Genomic DNA, 24,545 nt, shown 5'->3' on the forward strand with positions numbered 1-24,545 from the left:
GTGCTTGCACAGTGTTAGGTTGGTTGGTTGGTTGGTTGGTTGGTTGGTTAGGTGGTTGCTTTAGCAGTTACGAAGACCTTGAAAACTTCCTATGCCAGGTCCTAGGAGGTACTGACTGAGGAGCTGAAGTATTTCTGGTGTCCTAAAAAACTGCCTCTACACTCCAAGCAGCACTGGAGTACATCTGCATCAACACAAATCCCGCATCAACAAGTCGGGTACCATTCCTTACCACTTCAAAATAACACCCAGCCTTCCTGCTTCAGGCAATGGAAGGTTTGGGGCATGCAAAGGAATTCAGTGAAAGCCCATACGGACAAGACACATGTCATTAAAAACAAAAGATTAAATAACAAGTAAAAATATTTTTATATTACAGGAAGGTTATTGCTTTAAAACAATATATTACTTTACAATATAACAGGGTTAGTCGCACTTTTGTCAGCCTTGACAAAGGACTCAAGGAATAAATGAAGACAGAAAATTTCTTAATCTTATACTTTTCCTAGAATAGAGGTAGGAGCAGAAGCAGTTTATCTGAGGCCAGCTTAAACCACTCCGTTTCTGTTGATCTGAAGTTGACCTCTCTGTTTGAGGCAGTAATTGAGTTACCATTAGCCAGCTTTAAAATGTAGCTAAAGAGACACAAGACATTGAAAAGGTAACATTTTTAAAAAATAACAGTACATTAAAATAACACCAACTGTGACTTTTAAGAGAAAAAGAAAAACAAAACCCAAACCCATGAACATTGTAGCGAATACTTTTAAAAAATTTAGGCTTGGTCTAGATCCGTTTTAATTCTGGAAATTAGTAGTCATAGGGAAAAAAAGAGGAATTAGGGAAAATAATCACATATAAAGAGTATGATTAGAATCATTTAATATTCTAGTTACTAAAGAGTGCTTAATTTTTAAAATCTCCCTGCTGTTTATCACAGTTAATAGAGAGATGTATGAGAGCAAAAATGAGGGTGTCAATCCATTATACCCATTTTGTTATCAAGAGTAATCACCATGTGAAATCTAGGATTGAAGAAATGATGCTAATTTGGGGCCTGCAGCGATACAACCTGGGGCTCCCATTGACCACAGGCTTGTTCAGGATGGGTTGGGACAGAAAGAATCATGGAATCATTTAGGTTCGAAAAGACCCTTAAGATCACCGAGTCCAACCATTAACCCAGCACTGCCAACTCCACCACTGAACCATGTCCATAAGCACTGTGTCTGCACAGGTTTTTTACGACCCAGGGACGGTGACTCCAGCAGCTCCCCGGGCAGCCTGTTCCCGTGCCTGAGCACCCCTGCAGGGCAGACGTTTTCCCCAGTACCCGCGCTACCCCCCCGTGCAGCTCGGGGCCGTTTCCTCTGGCCCTGTCCCTTGTTCTCGGGGAGCAGAGCCCGACCCCCGCTGCCCGCAGCCCCTGCCAGGCAGCTGTAGGGAGCGACCAGGTCCCCCCTGAGCCCCCTCCTGCCCAGGCTGCCCCCCCCAGCCCCCCAGCCGCCCCCCCAGGCCCGGTGCCCCAGCCCCTGCCCCAGCCCCCTGCCCGTCCCTGGACACGCTCCAGCCCCTCCGCGTCCCTCCTGCAGCGAGGGGCCCAGCCCTGAGCCCAGGGCCCGAGGGGCGGCCGCACCAGTGCCCCGCGCAGGGGGACGGGCACTGCCTGGCCCTGCTGGCCACGCTGCTGCTGACACCGGCCAGGGCGCTGCTGGCCGCCTCGGCCCCCTGGGCACGCCGGGGGCTCACGCCCAGCCCCCCCAGGCTGCTGCCCAGCCCCCCCAGGCCCTTTTCCCCCGGCCCTGCCCAGCCCCCCGGCCCAGGCCTGCAGCGCTGCCTGGGGCTGGTGTGACCCGCGGGCGGGGCCCGGCACTCGGCCTCCTCGGGCCTCCTCCCGGTGGCCTCGGCCCCTGGGCCCGGCCTGCCCAGCCCCCCCCGCGGAGCCCCCTGCCCCCCGCAGGGCAGCACTGCCCCCAGCCCGGTGCCACCCGCACACTGACCGGGGGGCGCTCGGTCCCCTCGCCCAGCCCGTCGGTACAGACATTACCCGGGGCCGGCCCCAGCACGGAGCCCTGGGGACACCCCCTGTGCCCGGCGCCAGCGGGAGGGGGCTCCAGCCACCGCCGCCCCCTGGGCCCGGCCGCCCCCAGCCCCTCACCCAGCGCAGGGCACCCCCGTCCAAGCGACGAGTATCCACAAATGTGTAACCAGGAAAGCAGTATTGTGCTTCAGCATCTCAAGTCAGGGGAACCAACCCAGGTGACAGGAGTCCAAATTTTTTTTCTAGAAATTTATTCTGAGATTTCTTCTTATTCTAGGACTTCCACTTTTTCTTCTGCTCTGCTGCCCTTTCTTTTTCTGCTGCTGATGCACAAAATACCATTCCAACACATCTGGGAGGGAAATACATTGCTTTTTGCTTCAGTAAAAGAAGTCATCATTTGTTTAAAATTATTTGTTTCTTGTCTAGGTCTTTATATTTCAAGGTAATTACAGATAAATTATCATAAGAACCTTTACATAGTTTCCTACTTTGTGCTGTTCCCACCTTCTCCAGAACTGACTACGTGGGTGAAAAAAAAAAAAAAAAAGAAAACGCATTTAACTTCTTGATGTCACTAGTAAGCTGTGAATGTCAGTTTAGCCACATTCATGCCATTTAAGAATACATTTTGCAATCAGCCCTCTGTACAGGTACCATAATTCATATTATCTGATGTGCAGAAGACAATCAAATAAATGAACTTTGAGACCCACAGTTGTCTGCACTGTTTGGCTGAGACCTGCCTGGTTGGTCTGAGACCTGTCTGAGAACAATTTTAGCATTTCGTATGCAGAACATCATACATTGTTCCACTATTAAAGCTGCTACTACTACTTGTAATAATACACTACACGAAAAAAAATCCTCAGGCAATTTCTGTTGAAATCATTAAGCAATGAATTACATCTCAGAATGTTTTCAGAGTCTACAGGCATTTCTGATATCGATTTATTTGTTTCTGACTAGAGATGACACCAAAGCTGAACACCAAACCCAAGTCCTTGAAATCCATCTTTGCCGCTGACACCTCCTTATCACTTATTCCATGCAGTTCTTTGTTGTGGGGTTTTTTTCAGGCATGGTATGTCACTTAGGAGGTAATGCCTCTAACTTTGCAGGGTGGAATGGGACTGTTGGAAACAAAAAGCAGCTTCATAAAAGATGCTAGATTGATGAAAACTGTAGTTTGGTTTCCTCTGTCAGTTTGCATAGGTAAGGATGGGTGGATCAAATCAGTTGTAGGAAAAAGATTTATCCTTGATGCAGTTTAATCAAAACCTAAAACATGTACATTGATGAGTGTCATATTTTCCATAAGTTCATTTTAAAACTGGAAAAAAAAATCCAATTTTTTTTCATAACCCTTAGAAACAACGCTCAGCCTACTCTGTGTCTGAATACAAAAGTGTATAAGAAATAAGGGCCTGAATTCTGTGCTTGTAGCAAAACAATCAGGCAATATGGGTAATGTAACTGTTAGACTGCAGATCTCTTAGCTGCAGTTCAGAAGTAGCACATCAGTTTCAGAACTGTGAAGTTCTGAAATATGTCATCTGAACATTGGGGGGGGGGGGGGGGGAGCTTAGTAAATCTACTAAAACAGAAGCAATATATTTTCCACACTATTCTAACTGCATGTATTTTACATGCAATTGAAAAACAACACCCACTTGGATGGTGATCCCTTTCTTTGACATTGCGTCTCTTGTGACTGTCTTCATCAACAGCTACAGGGTGAGCAAGAGTGGGTCTGGAGAACTATAACCCCACAGAGCAATAGAGCTTCAAGCTGGACAGTAACAGACATGTACTTTTAATTTATACTTGCCTATCTGCCTGATACTGACCCATGGATATCTTCAAGGTCTGTAATTTTAAAGCTAGAAATGGACTGTTACGATTATTTTGTTTAACTGTAACACACATGAGAAAACCTTGTCCAGTAATTCCTGCATAAATCTCAAATACTTAATTGAAATCTCTCTATATTTTAGGCTTATTCGTCAGCTATTTACAGTAAAGTAAACCTCTGGCACTAGGATTTTTATTTCCATGCAGCAGGATTTTCAGTGCCAAGAAATCTTTTGTTTCTGTTCTCACAGAGCTTGCCACTGCCTAATCTGTGCAAAAAAAACTGAGGAATTATCTACCTGTTGGAAATGTCCTGAAACCAGAACATGGTCTGAAAACCCAGGTGTCCCTAGGTTAGATGGCAATGTAATTCAGCCTAGTAAAATAGCATCCCAAACTAGTTACAGAACGGTTCGAGATTATTGTTGCTTAAGTGATAATCTAGCATCCCGACCTCTTCCAAGGGGTGTCACTTCAAGAGGGACTTCAAATCTCACACACATGACATGGAGAGCAGCCAGCATAGCAAAGGAATGCCATTTGCTATCGTAGTTTGAGGTCTTCCTGACACAGAGATGTCTTCTTCCATACACTGATAGGGCCTGGGAACTTCTTGCTTGAGTTGGAGTTGACAGTTTGCAGACCAGAGATCCAGGTTATGTTTTCAGCACTCACAAGGCTCTGCTCTCTTTGATGAGAAATATCAATCCCAGCATTTTCCAACTACGAGCTTCAATTGTTTACAGGGAAAGCATGGATAGTGGGCTATGGCAACACTGTGCTTTCAACTCATCATTGAAAAGATTTCTATGCTATACTAAATGGTTTCCAGATTTACAATTCTCACAGGATAAAACCAGCAACAAGATACATGTGTATGCTTTGCTTGGGAAGGAATCCCATTCTGCCTTATCTCTTTCTGTGTTCTAAGTGGAATATCTTAACATGGTACCCCCAACCGCAATAGCAGGTTGTGCAGATATGTCTAAGTGCCTCTCAGGTATCTTCTCAGGTACTGACCATGGTGTCCTGGATGTCAACATACAGAACAGCTTTAAAGCTTGCCTGAGATGCTGGGTAAATCCTTGGATGGCAAATTTAAAGAGAGATCCATGTTGCCATGACTACACTGCTGTGAAACAGGCAAGCTTGGGGATGTCGGCACTATCTATGGGGGTATTCTTTCTGCTTGTGGACATACTTTTGCATCTATCCCCATGCCAAAGGACATCAGAGAAATCTCCAGTCAGAAGAGAAGACTCTGACTGGAGCTCAGTAGATGCTGGTGAAGTGAATAGCAGGAGCCTATGCAGGCACCCTAATGCACGCTCAGTACCTGCACCCATATATTAACATAGCAGTGCCATAAATTTTACTGGGGACAGTGTGGACATTAGCTTTTGAAGGGGTGAGCTATTCAGCTTTGATAAAAGCAATTTTTCATCCTTTTCTTTCTGGGGCGGTCAGTTCAGTTAGAAGACTGCAGCTACATACATTCACAAAAAGAAACAGCATGTTCATTTCCCTGCATTCACTGCTTACAGATTTCTCTCTCTTCTTATTTCTCTAGGGTCAAAACTGCAGTTCCTACCTAACACAGGGCAAAATGACAGTCCAAATGTCTTTAGGACACAGTAAGAAAAAAGGATCCTCTAAACTAGTAACAGTTCTATATATATTCATTTAAATTAATGGCACCTTGGATACTCGGCATTCTCTGTATGTTTTTGCCAGACCATCACTCAAAAGCCATCAATGGGACTCTGAAAATGAGCAAGAAATATAACCTATACAAAAATTAGAGGTAACACATAAAAATCTATTCTCTTATTTTAGATACCAGGGATTTTGCCTGAAACACAGGCATCAGCATACAAGTATCAGCAAAGAGGCCAGGAGAACAAGAAAGATCCATTCAAAGTCAGAGTAAAAATTAAAATGGCAAGTAAGCAAATATGAGCAAATGCTTATTTTGTATTGCTTAAGAAAATAAGCTGTTTAACACTAAACAGTCTTCTGAAGCTGCTGGACTATCAGTATTTTAGGCCACACTATCTTCAGTTTGATATACATAGAAGAGGTGATAAAACAGGCATGGGATGGGAAGACAGGTTTGGTACACCAAGAATAAATGTTTATGGCCAACAGGTGGATTGCTGTTCAATGCATGAAACTGTTGGCTCAAAATATGTTGCTGTAGAAACAGAAGTCCTTTCTAAAACAGCTTCAGTGAAGAATATGGCAAAGATCTGGCATGATTGGGAATGTTGTAAGGGAGTTGGTTGCAACGCATTGTTTCTCCAAGCCCATTTTGCTGCTCACATCTGCCTTCAGTGGCCTCAGAGCATCTAATAAAGGACCTTTTTCTACCAAAACAGAAGGAGAAGGTTAAAGGCTACCTCCTGTAAAGAGTTCCCTGATCCACAGGGATCTTACAATCTACAGTTTGGTTACTTACTTAGAGCCTAGAAACCATAGCGTAGTGTAAGGATCACACATAGGATTTCCTCTTCAGCTTTTATTTCCTGTCAAGTGCCCCATTCAATCTCTGCTGAAGGTAATGGGAGTCTTTCTCTTCAGCTTTGTTAACTTTTGGATCAGGCTGTAGTATATTCTACTTAAGAAGCCCCAAGCTTACATCATCTTTAAAACTGGTTAGGCACTGTTTAATGGATCAGTAATGGCCAAGGGCAGAATAATTAAAGCAGTATCTCAGTGGACTTAAGGAATTAGAAGAAAATGGAGATTTATGGAAAAAAATTCATTGTAAGAATGAAAACAATTTTCCTGCAATTGATCTGATATGCAGATGAGTGCACCTTCACTCCAATTCATCTCTCTCTTCTCTTACTTAACCGAGGACTTGACCTCAAACCCATTAAAACAGGGGAAAGACAAGTGTAGGTATACTCATAATAATTCACAGCCTTCTAATTCCACATTCAGCTTTCCTCATTTTCCCATCTTCATTAAGTACTTCTTATGGTGAGTAACAGTAATGCCCAAAAGTGTGCAATTTGAAGTGCTGTTCAAATATTAGGTGTTCTTGTCCCACTTGTATTACAACACTGTGTTTCGGGAGTATGATATTTAACCTGGGACTCCACCAGTATTTAGATCTTACAAACAAGGGGAGAAACTAAAAACTGCAAAAAAACCCTGTGAATTTACAAGCACAACATCCTCACTAGCATGGCATTTTTAGCCCTGATTACATGAGGTTCAAAGCCATGGCAATGCAACAAGCAGTGTTCCAGAAGATTTTGGAGATCTGCTCTACAGTAACTTAGAGTCTGCACTTTATTTAGTTATGGAGGAAGGGAATACCTCAGAAATATTCAAATATTCAGATCAAGTGATTAATCTGACATGAGAAGTATGATGCCTGCTCAGTAGCCAGCAGTCAGGTGTACCAAAGGAAGTTGAACACACGGGAAATGTGCATGTATGGAATGAACACACGTGGAAAGTACACCTATGACCATATTGCACACCCCATTGTGGATAGCTTTGGAATACAGCTGATGTCTTAACTTCAAACCACTGGTGGGAACCAGAGGGGTTACCAGCCAAGGATAATTCCTCCACATAGAGATTGCGATGTGGGTAGTCACGGAATGGTGTATAATAGTACCATGTTATTTAATATTCAGAAGATGGTGTGGTCTGCTGGAAACGTAAGTCAATACAGCTTTCAAAGTACTACAGTAAAATGCAATCACCCACAAACACATGGTTTTCTTCCAGGGCAGCAGTCTTTCTGACTGCCAGATCAACCACTTAAACCAATCTGGACCAGTCTGGAGGAAGCATAATATGTTGTCATACATTGCATCTGAACTAGGCTTTTGGACTCTTTAATCTGCCTGGCCCCTCTAATCTACTCCACTAAAGCTGGAAGTTTCTGAAGAAAATAGTTCTCATTTCAAAGGATGGAATGAAAAGCATACTTTATGCTGCCAGTCATGCCAGCCATTATTGATTGATTTGTGCAGTAAAGAAAGCTTAAAGTTGTTAACTGCTGTTTTCTGCTTGTGTGTATTTTTATGGTGTGAGCTAACGGCAGGAAGAGATGAGGATGGTTCTGCTGAAGGCCGAGAACAGTACGGACTGCTAAGCAGTAGCATGTGTGAGCAGAAATGAATGACTGAGAAAAGAAGATCTAGCGAGATGTAATTAGCTTTGAACTACAGCTTCCTCTTCATTTTCAGTCAAATGTGTTCAGAGGAGTATGTGTCTTTTGTTGGGAAAATGCCAAGTAAAAACGGGTGGTAGCATTTGCACGGCAGTGGAGAATGAAGCTGAGCAACATTTCTAGGTTTCATTCCAAGATATTTGGACAAACACAAAAAACATTTTGAAAGTACTTACGGGCAGAGATTTCTTTTTTTTCCCCATGTTAAAGTTTTGCTCACTCTTAGGAAATTTTGATTCCGTTCTAAATGGCAGGCCACCTCTTTCTTCACAGAAGAAAAATATGGAAAACTATAAAATAACTTCTTTTAAAAATTATTTTTTTTAATTCTACTGGCTTCAGATGAATGACAACATGGAAATATGCAGATGGTCACTCCAATTGTTTTCTCAAACAATCCATAGAACAGAGTATTTGGTGGCTATTGAGGACTGCAGCATTTTCTTCCTTGGCTTCTCCATATCCAAATCCCTTCCACACTGATTCTATCGTACATTATATCTGCCATTGTCCCTCCTTGTTAAGGAGTTTTATTTCCACCCATTGAGTAAAATGACCTAATAAAAGGAAATTTTGAATAATACAATCTTTTTTTTTCCATAGGAAATTATTTTCCATCTCTTGGACCTAGGTGATTCATTTTATTTAGCTCCATTAATCAGAACATCCTGTTCAATCACTGGTAAAAATGAAATCTTGACCAGAATTCAGCTGACACCATAGCATTTTTCCAGCTGTATTCTCTCCGTGTCCTCACCAAGATGCTTTTCTCCCAGACGCCAGTGGATTTCCCTTTAGAGGCTTTCAGGAATGGAAAACCGTTGACTTCTATTCACTCCATCCCTGACACATTCAGCTGGGGAAAAGAGAAGACAAAGACCTTTTCCAAATCTTTTTGGATCTCCCAGTTAACAAGTCTTCCCAAACATAAGAGATGCACATATTGATGTTACGAGCTGAAATAAATGTTCCAGAATCTCTCCATCCATGAAGATTTACAAATCTGGTTAAGCCAGTTGCATGAGTCATTACGCTCTTAAGAGCAAGTGGTAGCAAAGAAAAACTTCTGTTCGATTCCCTTTTGACAGCAAATCCATTGCTGTGATGCACCACAATGTTCACACAGCCTCTGATGAGTGGTTTTACCATTCCAAACTGTTTAAAACATTCACACTCATAAAATATTAAACAACTTTGCTTTCTCCTGCAGGAGAGTAAAGGGAACCTTCCTAATTCATTTACAAAGGTCTGACTCAACTGCCACATTCATTGTATTACTTAATCAATTCCCATACATACAAAAACTTATTTCCCACCAAATGTGTCCAAATTAATTGTACAATTTGGTGTAAAGTACATAAAATCTATTGCATATAAAAAGACACATGGCATGTGTATTCTGACACTAAATGTATTTTCAAAGTATTTTGAATTGTTCCCAAGAAATTATATGCGGATTTTGAACTTTTTCAAAGAAGCCAGGATCTTTAACCAAGAACTTTATATGATCTTGTTAAACAAAATTTTAAAAAATTATACCATCTAACTACAAGCAGAGTTTACCTCTTCGAAAAAAACTCAGCGTATTATATGCTGGCAGTAAGTGAGCTCTCTTAATGCATGAGTTAACTGTGTCTAATTTACCATGGCACACAATGTTATGAGTCAGCTCTACAAATCTGATGTAGTTAGGAAATTCTTCATAAAAACTGAAGTGGAAAAGCATATTCCCTGTCTACATATAGGAATCCATATGTCTAATTCAGATTTCTGTTGTACTTTATATTTTATGCTTGCGTATTGGCTCCCAGGCCATTTTCTGTGAAGGCTCACTGGCATCTGGATGTATTATTCCAAAAAGGCAGCAGGACGAGAGCCTTATTCCCATTGACTTCCGTGAACTAGCCAAAATCAGAGCTGGGCTGAGTTTCAGGCTGGAAGGTTCCCGAAGTGGTCGTCAGGTTCTGTCCTTCCTCTTTGGCTTGCAGCAGTGTGATGGGTTGTGGAGGATTTGAGTTTTTAATGAAAGCGTTGTACCTGGAACTTACTGTCGCTTGTTCATTAGCTATGTATGGTGATTTTAGCTTTAAATTTCCATTCACTGTACTGTGAAAGTAAGGCTCATTTCTACCTCCTCCTCAGTTATGATTTCTTCGCATGATATGAGGTCTTCTCCCATTATATAAAAGAAATGGTCTTTCTTAATACGATTCCTATTCTTTAGAGTACTATATTAACCATTTTAATTCCATGTAGTTAGCAAACCCCAGGAAACTTTTTCTTAAGAAATCTTTCCTTCTTTCAGAATAATAGGAGGATTAAGGTATACACCAAAGATTTCAACGTTTAGACACTGGATTAAATCAAAATCTCAGCGTTCACTTGAAGGAAAACAAGAAAGTAGGCCTCTAAAGTGTACACCTCTATTATGTATTCAAAATTAGAAATAAATGTTTAAAAACATCTGCTGGTTTCATACAGGCACATTTGCCTGAATTGACAATTAGCCATAGCAGAGAAGCGTGACCAATCCATGTGTGCCCGTGAGACAGTCGATCCCCACAGCAGCTTTGGAGGTGCCCACCAGCTCTGCTCGATGCCTGTTAGCAGTTACCTGTCCCTCTGCTCAAATATGCTCTGACTGCTGGATGTGCTTCTCCGTCCCTTCTCTTAACACCAGCTCTATCCACCTTGCAAGGAAAAGGGGCTCCATTATTCTTGAGGATGCTAAAAGGCTACGCACTCGTCGTCGTCCTGCAGAAAATATTTTACTTATTTAGAATTTAGCTTAAATAATTGATAACAGAGCAGGACATGACAAACATATGGCCTCTTTTCACTGAGAAACTTCCGGCAGTCTATATTGTTAAAAAAATTACTCTTGCAAGGTTATTCTCCTTTTCTGACAGTTCCTGAATGCCCAGCATTGGGGCCCTACGTGAGTTGCTAGCACTCTACACAAAAGTAAGTATTCTTTAAAAAGTAAATTCAAATTAAATGTAATCCTTTTAGCTTTGCCACTTTTCAAGAGCAAATGTGTAGCAACTCTACAATTAGCTCCCATTTCTTCTCTACAGTATTAAAGGAACTCACAGATCTTCAGTTGCCATTGAAATGTCTCTGTAAACTGCGCAACCTTTCACACAAAAGATAATTATGAAAGCGCTAACATTCATTTGACCACAACCAATACATAATTTATGAACTGGGTGTTTGAAATTATGCAAATATTATAAATACTTTTGTTGCCTGTACATCTGAGTAAGTATGATTCAGAAGAAAGTGTGCTATGGATTAATAGATTCAACATTTAGCAGATTTGCATTTTTACAGTGTTCTTTTCTTTGCTGGTTCATACTATCTTTAGTATCATAGCTCGGAAAACAACTCCTGACAATACTGTCTCTAAGTGAATATCCTGGCATCCCTATTCATCAGTCTTTTTGATGCTTAAAATATTTTTGCCTTCCTTCCAGAGCTTTTTATAAAGGGAGAGAGAAGTGCTAGTATCAAACTCACCACAAGCCTTTTGGCCCCTCTAGCTCCCGAAATTTATTTATTTATTATATATAATTGACCTGTGTACTGTTTTGTGGTAAAACTAGTTCTAGTGCTGCTGTGAATGTAATGCTAGCCTTCGGCAGTTTGGCTACTGTTATCCTTATTGCCTAAGTACTGTGAGAACATCGATTAATATATTTTAAAACCAGGACAGAACATTATGGTCAACTGGTCTGACCTTTGGCATGATGCAGGTTGCGGAGTTCTCCCCAGTAATTCCTGCAACAAGCGCAGTCATATATGACTAATAAACTGTGGTTGCACTAATGACACTTTTTGGCCACCATCCTCTAACCCATGGTCATGCGGAACAAAGGCTCGTGCAAATTACATCTGCACAGAAGAGTTGAGTGCTTAAGTAAGTTTAGGAAATTTGTGCAGTGTGGCCTATTGTAAAGGTCAGAGAGTATTTTTTATGCCTTTTCAGTGTTACGGATAATTGTCGCTTGATCTTCTGGCCTTCAGTAATACTGACAGTGGAGTTTTGCATTCTGGTTGTCAAACACAGGAAATATGCCAAAATAAAACAAAGTGCATTTACAGTGCAGTTTTCTAAGGTATCTGACAGGGCTCACAAGTAGTCATACTCTTTTTCTTCCAAAGGATTTGTAATTTGCCTGAGTAAAATGACCTTCCAGTTCCAAGCAAATGCTTAGAAATATGTACAAAGGCTACATACATTCATTGTCCTGTGTAATGCATTTGCTGCCAAACCCCAAATCACAGGAAACATATGTAGTTTCATCTTCTGTTACAGCAACAAAGAGTGAAGCTGTGAGACCCACTAAGGCTTCATAAACTATTCAAGCAAGCCTGTGCTCTGCTTCATGTGACCACAGGTCTGCTGGTTGTCTTTTGACAAATCTGTAAGAAATTCATGCCTGTATTTGGTTGGCTTAGTGTTTCCAGCCCAGCTGGATCCAAGATTCAGTGTGGATATCAGTACAGATGCAAAATGGGCTGGCATTGAGGAAACCATTCACACACAACCCAGGGCACTTCGGCTTGTGAGATCTGCCCCAGAAACTGGGCGAGGGGGGTGTAGTATCTCTGCTTTACATCAACTTTCCCATTATGCTCCTCATTCAGTGCAAGGAGGGGGCAAGGATGCTTTGTGAAGAAAATACTCCAGCAAACAGAAGAATTGATCCATGGGAGCATAAAATTCTCCTGCAATAAGAGGCTCAGTTTTTTTCAAATCCTCTTGCTGACTTCTGTTGGAATCACCAAGCTCCCCATACACAGGAGGTTTGGTCTTCAACTTAGCAAAGGTCATCACTCTGTATGGAGAAAAGCACTAAGGACAGAGGCGGTCCCAATGAGTATAAATAGTCTTCAGCACACATTGGGCAACTATTTGGAGAACAAAAATAGTCTGTGTGTGAGGTTGTGGGGGTGGGTGAGGGTAGTACAAGTGCCAATTCAAAGCCAGAGACTGGCTGACCTAGATGGGCTTCCTGACCTTTTTCCATCCTGAAAGCCTCCCCGTCCCTCACTGGACTGGAAGTCGTCTGGCTGTAATTAGGGGCGGTTGCTGCTTTCTCTGGCTTCCTCCTTCTGCACATTAGTTGTGTTTGGCGTGAAGCAGCGATGTTTGAAAGTGCTTGTGCCCCCCCCTCCAGCATTTGGTTAAGCCAATCAGTGGAAAAAATGACAATACTGTCTGGCATGGAATACAGGTGTTAAAATACCTTTATTAAAATAGAGGAAATAACACCTATTAGGAAGTGACCCTGAACTCACACATTTTATTATGGGTGGGAGAAGGCATTTTCCTTTCAGCATACTGTAAACGCTCTTATTTCTTTCGTGGTATTTAACAGTAGGAATGGGTGCAATCTATTTTTATAGCATACAGTTTTGTTGTAGACTCATAGAGTGCCGAGCAATGACTTAGCAGGTTGCTTTTTTTTTTTTTTTTTTTTTAGCCAAATCATAAAAACAAACTTTAAAAAAACTAACTCCACTGGCAACTCTCCAGCAACAGTGTGTGAGGTTGTTCCTGTAGAGTTATAAAGAAGAAGGAGAAGGAAAATCATCACTCAGACAAATCTGAGCTCAACGACCTTCTTCCGAGCTTCTTCTGAGAAATGACATTCTTCTCTATCGAGCAGGAACAAAGGCACTCGGGAGGAGGGAGCGAAACCTCACTCATGCTCTTCTGAAACGTGTCCTTGCCACTGACTGTGTGCATGCAGAGCTGTGGGTGCAATCATGCATATCAAGCACCCACAACCATACAAAACCACTTCAAAAGCGTAGTCAGTGCCCGCTCCTCCATCTCCAAATGAAAAGCACACTGGCTGATTCAAGACGTGTGTTTCTGCTTTGGGCTTAAACAAGAGAGCATTATTTCAGAACGATCCCAAAAATATGTTCCTAATATACAGAGATGAAAGAGTATTTCACACACAAGAGGAAACATTAAAATGTCCATCCATTTTACTTCACGTTGTTAAACACTCGGGCGCTGATTCAGGAAAGCATTTCAGCACGAACCTAAGTGCTAATGCCTGAACTGGAAGAATTAGACCATCCAGGAAAAGAAGATACAACTTGCAAACACCAGTTAGTGTCTGTACATGTGCGTGTATGTGCATGTGTGTGTATATATTCACCAAGAAAGCAAAATGCGGAAATCAGTGATAGCTAAAAAGACCAAGAGATGAAGAAAACACCAAATTAGGCATCATTTTCACAACATAGTTTTAATCGGAAAAGGAAGCCTAAATTTTGGCTGACTGTGAGATGCTAAATAAAAAGAAAGTAATTCTGCTCTGCATTCAACCCAGTAAGACACCTCTGTGAAAGAGGAACAGCGTTCAGTGCTGTGAAACTCACCACTAGAGAACATTGGTGAATTCAGTAGTGTTTGTGAATCAGAAAAATTGCTCATGGCTTTGGAGGTACAATTGTTTACTGAAGAGAGGGGGATAAAAAAGCTTTGTGATCGACTTGTGTCTATCCCAGCAGGGCAGTGAGGTTTAGCACAGTTCCCCCCACTGCAGCTGGCACCTGTGCAAGGGTCAGCTGCAGCCCCACGCAGGTTCAGCACACAGCGTGATGGCCATGCACAGCCCCGGGGGACACAGACATCTACAAGGTAAGAAAAATAACTAGGTGATTAGATGTGTATAAGTAAAAGCTCCCAGTTTAGCATGCAAACTAAGAAACAGAAAAAAAATGTGTTAAGAGACCTGTTGCATGACTGGGGGAGGCAGGAGGAAGAGGAAAGGAAGGGGATGATATGGGGTGAGCAAGAAGATAAGGGCTACCATGAACTACTGAGGGCTTATATCCAAGGTATTTTTGCATAGTTAAGCAGAACTACTGTCAGCCTGGCCCTGAGAATCAGGAAGACATATTCAGGGCTCAGAGAAACAGTGCTCCAACAAAAGGGCTCCAAGCTTTTCAGGATGTACCCATTAAAAAACTTAGACTTGAGAGTATTCTCACCCTATTACTTCTGTAAATGGAAAACGTTAATGATCGTTCTTTCTTCACCACCACACACATGCGCCCCGTCGCCCCCCCCCCCCCCCCCCCCCCCATTGCATTATTACTGCATTTAGCACTCTTTTCAGCACAAGTAGTTGCTTCAAAGCAGATTTTTTCAGGTTTGTTTTCTGTTTTGGTAGAAATATGCATCCACTCTGAAATGTAAGAGGCTAGGAGCAATGGTAATCGTACAGGGCAGGGCTGGGACCACAACAAGGGGAACTGGACATATTGATAAGTATTAGTGTCTCTAATGTCTATGGGTCTGAGAGTTTGGCTGTTGTTGGCTGTGGATGCATTTCTTTCATTGGGATGATGCTTAGAAATACCTTTGCCTCTACCAACCTCTGAGTGACCCTTTCTTGCCAATCCCCGTTACTCTGGCATGATTATCATTATGTTTGGTTCGATTTTTAGAGTTTATCTAGGGGAATGTGATGAAGAAAAATGATTCATGGTCAAAATTCAGATACCTAAGCAGTGCACCCATATTTGCAATTCAGCTGTGCTCGGTTTTGTTTCTTTAACTGGCTTCCTTAAGCTGGCAGCTCCATGCAAACTGCAATGGATTTATTTCTTCAAGTATAGCATGAGTAGAAAAGCTTTGTGCTAGGATTTCCAGCCTTTCAACAGCTAACCTAGCTGTACAATGAAAAAAAATTATTAGTTCCAACATAAAATACTGCCAAATGACTTCATTCCTTCATTTAGTCAAAAGGACCAAAACTTCATGTATGTATTTTTAAACATCACAGGCTGATATTATACCCTCATTTCTCTAGCAGAGAAAAGTCAAGATGATACGGCATAAAATTTAAGGTAAAGTACGATGTGTAGCCTGCGAAGGAAGAAGAACTTTTGGGAAGATGAATTTCCTGACATTTCAGTGAGATAACATAGTCTTCTGGAAAATTGACTAGCATGTTTTGGCTGTGAGCACCAGAAAAATACCACAAATAAAATATTTGCATAGCTTATAAAACACTCAAGTTGAATATTAAAAGCATCTGTTTTCAAGGAATATACTGTAATTAAAAGGACTTGAAGTAAATCAGAAGTTCGGATTCCCCAAACATTAAGCATGTCATAAACAAGTCAATTGATTGGTTCAATATACAGAGTAATGGATGGACTGCTACATTACAAGGAAATCATTCTCTCCCGGGCCTCTGTGCCTCACATTAACCACATCAGTAAAGCAGAAATGGTTCACTGGCTTAGCCTACCCTCCAAGACTGCATTAAGCTAGATTACTACTGTAGCATGATATGGAGGATTATTCTGTCTTTCTCTATGTGGATTTGTGTGTGAGTATGTATGGGTTCTGAAGCTTTACATATTTCAGTCCTGAAGAGAAGCCAATATAGGAAACGTAGATCTACCCTGTACAGCCTTTATTTACCATCAGTATGGGAGGTTACCTGGTATACAGACCAGCAGAAGAAAAAAAAAAAAAAAAGAAAAAAAAAAAGGAAAAAAGAAAAAAAAAAAAAGAAGATAAAAGACAAAAAATAATAGTGTAAGGATTATTACAATACCATGAGAGTACTAGATGGATACTCTGAGTTGTGCCCTGAACCTCTGCTCTTCTATGAAGAAGCTCCAAAGATCATGGAAAACCTTCCTTTGAAGTTTTTCTTGCGGCTCTGAGACCAACAATTGTTGACTTCATTAGAAGCAGAAATGGCAAATGACAACAGTATTGCAAAGTGTTTTGCCATTGCAGCACCTGCTACCTGTGGGTCTTCTCTGGATGCCCAATGTCTAACGCACACTTCTGAATGGTGCTTTTTCTGTAAGGAAAGTTGCAACCTTTTTCCTCACCCATGAGAAGCAGTCACACCGATATTCAAAGTAGTTTCACTTGCATCTGGTCCAAAGAGGGAGTGATGTTCTTCTGGGAAATCTCTGGCATTACAAAGAAACAGCAGTTCTGGAAGCAGTTTGGGTTTTTGTAAGGACTTTGGAAAACTCTTTGAAAAGGCAAATCCAGAACAACATGCACAAAAAAGAATACAGTTTCAAGCACGTGCAAATTCAGTGGGTAAATGTACAGTCTGTGAGACACCCAGACACTTCTGAGCCCACCTTCTTCCACCTTAAGCTTCTCTCCTCATTCAGCTTTAAGACCTCTTTGCACTGATACTTGCAAGTATACTTGAAGGACACAAAGGAAGGTGATTGCACGAGAACAACGTACATACCATTTAGGTTAATCTAAATCCGTGTTGGCAGGCCTGCCAGAACAGCAGCCTCACCTGAATCCTGGGGACCCCTCAATCTGAGCAGAAACAGTCACTCTCTCATTTATAATCACACCGTGAGTCAGACAGTCTCTCTTGCAAAACTATTGCAAAGCCTCGATTCGTTTCGAAGGGATCTGCCCTCAATTTGTTCATCACAGCAATATGAGCATTCGCACAGTGAGAACACGGTGTTGCTGCTTGTATACAAACTGTGAAATGTAATGGGAAAAGGGTTAGCTTTTGCAATTGCCATGTTCCTAGACCTAGCCCTGGCAGCAGCCATTTTAACAAAGCGCTTGGAAAAGCAACCATTTTGCAGAAAACTATTTTCTGTGGCAACAGAGTGAGAGAGGAAAATGTCGTTCTTGCTTTGATTTGGAGTTAAAGAAACAAAAGCATATTAAAGGATTCAGGCAGCTCATCGTGCAAATGCAGAGACTCTTTCCTTTTCAGCAAGTTTCAGAAAAAGTCATCAGATGTTAGTGTGCAAAGAGAGCAGATAATTCTAAAATCTGTTTAAATTGTTAAACTTATGTTAAATATGAAGGGATTCAGCTTCGCACTGAACTCATCCTGCCAGTACCACAGTTTTTATACTACACTTCTCAACGGTTGTTACCAGCTGTGAGATTATAATGAGTCCATAGTGATTATAGAGCCTGATCCAACTTCTCATTGAACTTAGTGGCAATCTCCTTGTTGACTTCAAAGGCAGTTGGACCAAGCCCTAAGTTAGGACTTCAAAATGTCAAGTCCTGTGAAAATTCCATTGTACAAGCCAATGATAAATGCAAATGCAGATAATGCACCAAAGAAATATTAAAGTTGAAGACTTAAACCTCCCAAAAGCAAGAGAACTGTAAATTAATCCTATCATGGCAAATTATCCCAGCCCTCCTGGGTGGCACTTGTAGGCTATATTGCAGTTACTTGATTTTTCTTTATTGAAATTTTAATTGTATTTCTTTTTCTTTTTCCTATTTTCCCTGATATTGAACAACGTCTTAATTGGCTGCTGAGCAGAGCTTTTGATCTGGCTGACCTTTGGAATGTACCATGTAGTGATAGCAACCCTCCACAGCCCAAGCAAGATCTGCCTGAAACTCTAATGACAACTTTGAGCTCCCTCTCCCTGAGCTTCTTTGATGGCGTTAGCTTGACTGCCAAAGGGAACAAAGCCTTTTTCATGATACACTATTCCCTGCAGGAGCAATGGAGAAAAAGATCATTCTTGAAACTGAAGCCTAATTTGATAAGCAAGTATTTACTCCAGAAATTACTTTGAGAAATAGATGACTACTGTGAATTTGCTGAGACAGTTAAGAGCTGGTTCCGAGTCAGCAGCTGTCCTGCAGCAAAAGTGGTACTTTTTGTTAAATAATAGGGGCTACATTTTATGGAGAAAGGCTATGATATGCTGTGGCCACTCACTTGACACCTGCCCTTCCAGGCATGCAAGCACATCTACAGCCACCTACACACCACCCACATAAACTTCCTGCCCCTCGATTCTCCATCCATAAAATATGAGAACAGCATGGCACTACTTCTCAGGAGGCTTGTGAGATTAATGACTTTGAATCTTAGAAGTACCCTGATGCTGTGTTTAATAGAGCCGCTTTAGTAGCTAAAATGGATTTGAGGCTTCTTCCTGGAGGTTCTGGAGAAGAGAACACAGCATCCCAGTCTGTCTTAATGCACTAAAGGAAGGAAAAGGGTCTCGTCCTAATGTTCACTCTTAGTTAAAAATCTGTTCTTGTGGTATATATCAGCACAGTATGTGCCATTGATAAATAATTTTTCTTGGCAGTGAACCAAAATGTTCAAACTTTCCAGGTCTCTCCATATGATGTAAGTACTTCAACAGGATAGAAAGACATGCTGTTAGAAGGGCATGCATGACAGGACATATTAGCAATTCATCTGCAAATTATTTTATTTCATCTGAACCCTGTTCTGATTAACCAGGGAGAAAAGCATTGCATTAGATAGAACATTGCTTGAGACTGAGCAAAGAATTGTATTAAATACAACCCTCTCATGCCTCTTTTTTTTTTTTTTTTTTTTTTTTTTTTTTTTTTTTTTTTGTTCCTCTCTAGCTCTTTCTAAAGAATATTAGCAACTACATTGGTATATTATGTTCTTCTGACTCTTTTTATACTTAACAGTGTGCTAAACAGTTACAAATAAATCAAAGGCTAACAGATTTCTACCTTTTAACAATAACAAGTTACACTTAGCTTCTTTTCTACTGCTTTCTGAAATCTAGATCAATTGACATAATCTTTTTGTAAGTATAAAAGGCATTCTGTCCTCCTTCTCTGTTTGATATCCTTAAGCTATTATTATTATTTGTTTGTATTACAGCAGCTGTCAAGTCCCAATTAAAATCAAGACCGACCATAATATGTGCTGAACACAGCACAATACCAAACACTTTTTTTTTCTAGAAGTTTATATTACAGTCACTACCAAAAATGTCATCAAATAAGCCCTATTTTAAAAGTAGGATAGTAAGGTGTAGGTCTTTAATGATATTCAGGTATTTAATTCTCTTTGCACAGGGAAGCTGTATTTAATGCTGGGGGCCACAGGTTTTCATTTGTGTGCCACAGGTGGTGAATACATGGCACAGAGACAACTCAGAGTAGTTGTCGGGTACTACTTGGAGGTATTTCAGATACAGTGATTAATATGTATGCTGCAGCCTGGTAATTTCTGCATTGATGCAAACCTTTGCTCTGTGTTGAACAATGACACACTCAGTGAAAAGCTTGTTTCCTGTTCAAAAGTAACTGGATTTCAGTAGTTTTCAAATGTTCAAGTACTCTTCAAGGCTGCAATGTTTCGGCATTTCGCAGAAAGTCTGCAGCTAGACTGGACGTGAACTCAGATCATCAGTCACGGTGACAGGAGAGCATCTTCTTAAATATTTTCCTGATAAACCTTTTCTATTTAAATGACTCAAGGTAATTCTTTCTAAAAGAACAAATTCTGCTTATGATGGATAACTAAAACCCGTCACTCAAACGTTCAGAAACATGCATGTCTCCTTCATCTTGGAGGTATGTTATTTTATTACTGCTTTTGCTTAGGAATCCCAGTTGCTGTTGGGCATTTGTGCTGTTCAGCTGTTACAGAGTTAGAGTGGAAGACAGAGAAGCATGCAAGAGCCAAGGTTTAGGGGCATGGGGTGCAAGAACAGGGGCGTAAGGTTATGGAATAACAATGTCAGCCATGTGGCAGCTATAAAGCACACAAAGTACCTTTCTGCTCAGGAAAGCCACAGTGACACAGGAACAGATGTCGCTTATACATATTGTGCTGAACTGGGTGGTCAACTGCTATTGCTAAAGAGCAAGTGTTGCGTGAGGAGTTGCTGGTTATGCTTGTGCATCAGAGTTTTTTTTATTTCCTGTAGCACTGCCTTTGATTAATTACTGTTCACTTCACAGAACCTGAATGTGAATCGGATGGACAGAAACAAGTTTCTCAAATCTCATATATGAAGCCCACATGATAAATTTTCCTCCAGCTCTGTCTGACAGGAGCTTCAAATCTAATGAGACCTTTCTGAGATTTCATTGGCAGCTACTTAAACTCAGAAGGCAAGAGAAAAGAAGTGGTGAAAGCAGGCTAATGTGGAAACCTGATAGAGACATTTCAGAATCGTAGTGGCGTATCACTCTCCATCCTTAACATTTCCCACAATGGAGATGAAAGGCGCTTGTGCGAACGTCTGTCAGACAGAAGAAGTTGATATGGTGTATATCATAACTCTGCCCTGCAAAGCATGGCCACGCAGAAGGTACATGACCAAACAGATGCAAATTTCTGAAGAGGAATGAAGAGGCAGGAGTGAAATGTGTCAAAAGTCCTTTCTTTCCAGTTAGACCTTGGAAATGTGAATCGGGGAACGAATGAGCCTTTACACCAGCTCACCGAGCTTTTTTGTCACAGTGCAAGAGGAGCCAAAGAGCATAGAGCATCCTGGCTACCATACAGCTCCCTTGACCCTACCCAAAAACGTTTCTGGATGGCTGCTGCAGCACCCATGTGTGCAGGCTCTGCTGGACGCTACTAAAGGTTTACAAATGACCTGTGAGCAGGGCACTCATCCCTCAGATTTAATAAAGCCAACAATTGCCTCTTTTCTGTTTTGTTTTGTGGCACAAAACACACTGTTTAATTGCCTAACAAAACATACAACATTTTAACGTTGTCGATATAACATGGAGAGTATGAGCAAGCTGGCTCTTTAATGTATCAACAGCCAAGAGCGTTGCTAGCGCGCTTGAAATTTTCCCCTTACCATCAGCAGGAACCTTTGCCTAAAAGCTTTGTTTATACAAGAGAATAACACAGGACAAAGAAATAGAGCAAACAGATATATACAAAACTAAAATAGTTACCAATGCCTTGTAGATTAGGCGTGAGCCTATGGTCTTGTGTGTTGGTCTTCAGCTGCTGCAAGCCTCCTGGAGACCTCAACGAAGTCTCCATTGTTTGTACAATTCTATCCCTTTTGGTGAAATGGCAGTAATGTCCTCCTCATCTTTTGTCTTGGCTACTTCAACTGTGATCTCTTGGCACCCAGTGCCTCTTATATCATGTCAGTACAGTAGGACTCCAATGTTCATTGGTATTTCTTTGAACTTCTATAGCTTTATCATTTTCTAGCTTTTACCATAGATCCTTATTCAATGTGAGCCTTAGCTCATACATAAACTCCTGTCATTCTTTCAGTGCTCCCTAAACATATTGAACACCACATTCAATATTTTTTAAGACTGTGAATTTTGTACTAGTATTCAATTTTCTGAAGGTCATAAAAGAACCAAACCTAGTCTAAAACATCTAAAATAAATGGTCCTGGATCTGCATTTCCTTGAATTGTGTGTTTTGAGCAGAGCTAAGTAAATGCGGTCATTTAACATTCAGGGTATTTGTTTCTTTCATCTCAGTCACTTTAGCTCGTATCTGGAAAGGAAATACTAAGAGATGGGCTACAGCAAGTTAATTTGCAGAAATACAATGATAAAAAACCTGTTGAAAATAAAAATCAAGTTGGAAAAAGACTGTTTCTCTTTCAAAGAAAGGATGTCTACTTGCAGATACTTTAAGATATTTAGACTGTACTTTCTCCAGCCCCTGACCCACTTTCAAAGAGTTTTAAAAGAATTGTCAAAGGAAACACAGATGTGTTTTTCATGGAATTTGACATTGTATGTCCAGTACGTGGTAAAGGAAAAATATCTGCTATCTACTTGAACCTTTTTCCTGCCGTGTCAGTCTGATGAGAAAAACTGCGTCTTGAAGACAAAAAGAATAGGGGGTTAAGAACAACACAAGAGATTGATTAACCCTGTGTTGTTATCTAGCAAGTGTCAATAACAAAATGCTACTGGGCTCCGGCATTGTTTCCTTCTAAATTTCCAGTCTCACACCTGTCACATCTCAAGATAACTATCCATCACGGAGTCAAAGTGGCAAACAACTGTGTGGTCCCTTGATAAGGAATAGTGACACAATTTGTCTCCTTCTCCTCCCACAGATTGCAACTAATGGGCTAACAGCAGGTTACAATAGCACGAGATGGATTTGAATGACTGTCAGTGCTAGAAAGCAAGCACAGTTGCAGAATAGCCTAAAGAAACACTTCAGTTTAGATGAAAATCTGAAGCAACGTACAAAATTGAAACCTAATCAATCCGCTTTAAAAGGATTTAATGGTAGTCTTAAAAGTTAATTATTGCACATATTGGAGGGTTATTTATGACATGCTCTGCCCTGTTAATGGCAAACTATTGCAGAAGCCAAGACACAGCTCCTGCACAGCAAATAATATTACAGTGGAAGGAAACACAGTAAGACTGAGAGTATAGTACCCAAGACTACAAAATGCCTATCTGGCATCACATGACATTTTCCAAATGGATTCCATGGCACGACATTTAGAAATGTTGAGTTTATAACATGAAAATATGAAATCAAATGTACAAACAACAAAGCTAGGAACTGGGAACCAATTCAGCTCTGATTCAACAAAGCTCGTTTTATTTAAGGTTAGAACATGCATTTTCACAACAATAACTTCTTGAAATTTGTTCAACCTCTCCTCTTTCCCAGACTCTCATTGTTAAAAATCTATCTGTATAAATCTGTATTCATAATGGGGAGTCAGTATGAATTTTTCAGTCAGACAGGCCCAAGGAACAGCATTAAAGTCGATTGAGACGTAAAGCACATATCAGTGATTTAAAAGGAAAACAGCTGTTGCGATAGTTATCCACAAGCCAGAAATTACAGATGCAGTAAAATCAGTCTTGTGGTTATTTTGAAAAGAAAGCCTAGCACATTAAGATATGATAAATATAGGTAGTCAAATGGCCCTAACTTGCTGCTATAGTAAGCCTATGAGGAAAACCCTAAAACCCAATCTACCTTCACACGTGACTTCTTGTCTTCAAGCTCACTCCAGAATCTGCAGAAGGAGCTGGAGCAATTGTCCTGCTTTTCAGGTCCTGAGCTGAAGCGAGTTGCTTTGGCTCCATGAACACCAGCCCATATACACCTTTGCTGAAGCAAGGATGTGCCCCTTAGCACCTCCTTAAGGGAGCTGGGAAGGGATTAACTTTGAGGAAGAGACTATGACTCCTGTTAGCTGCGATCTTGGTGCTTCTGCTAGATCTGCCTCTGATCCTCCTGTTCATGGTTGCCAGAGCCCTGTTCACCTCTCTTTTCAGGCTGACTTCAATTTAACACCTTCCATTTCAAACGAGGGGTGTGTTGAACAGAAGCCAACAACATCTGGATCGCATGATACTGACATCCATGTAGGAAGGTAGGAGGCTTTAAAAAAAAATCCCCAGGATGGCTTCACACCTGAAAATGATTGTCCTCTATTTACTAGTCACTCTCTCACTCTGGTATCTTTTGTTCTCAAGCTACCAAAAACTGCAAATGAAAAGGGTTTCCTCGGGGAAAACAATGTAGTACAGTTCCCAGAAGTATTGTGCTCATGAGGCATGGGCTGAGGCAGAAGCTGTAGAGAGCTATGAGATAAGCAGATGATTCGGGCAGGAGGCTCAGCTTGTAACCTGTTGTGAGAAAAAAAACACAGGCCTGCCTATTTTAATAGTAAGTAGTG

General features: G+C 41.2%; 1 long non-coding RNA gene across 4 annotated transcripts in view; it reads left to right on the top strand.

The window, feature by feature from the left end:
* Nucleotides 1-1,347: 1,347 nt before the first annotated feature.
* LOC308056325 overlaps nt 1,348-24,545 on the top strand; it is a 55,789-nt gene continuing 32,591 nt past the window's right edge. For 2 of the 4 annotated variants that reach the window (XR_013924782.1, XR_013924783.1), the window contains exon 1: nt 15,207-24,239. This is a non-coding gene — a long non-coding RNA (uncharacterized lncRNA). Of the gene's footprint in view, nt 14,755-15,206; nt 24,240-24,545 lie in introns of those variants that run through there. The other 2 variants (XR_013924780.1, XR_013924781.1) reach the window with 2 other exon arrangements.

This window comes from Falco punctatus (genome assembly GCF_963210335.1).
Source record: "Falco punctatus genome assembly, chromosome: Z".
Classification (NCBI taxonomy): Eukaryota; Metazoa; Chordata; class Aves; order Falconiformes; family Falconidae; genus Falco; species Falco punctatus.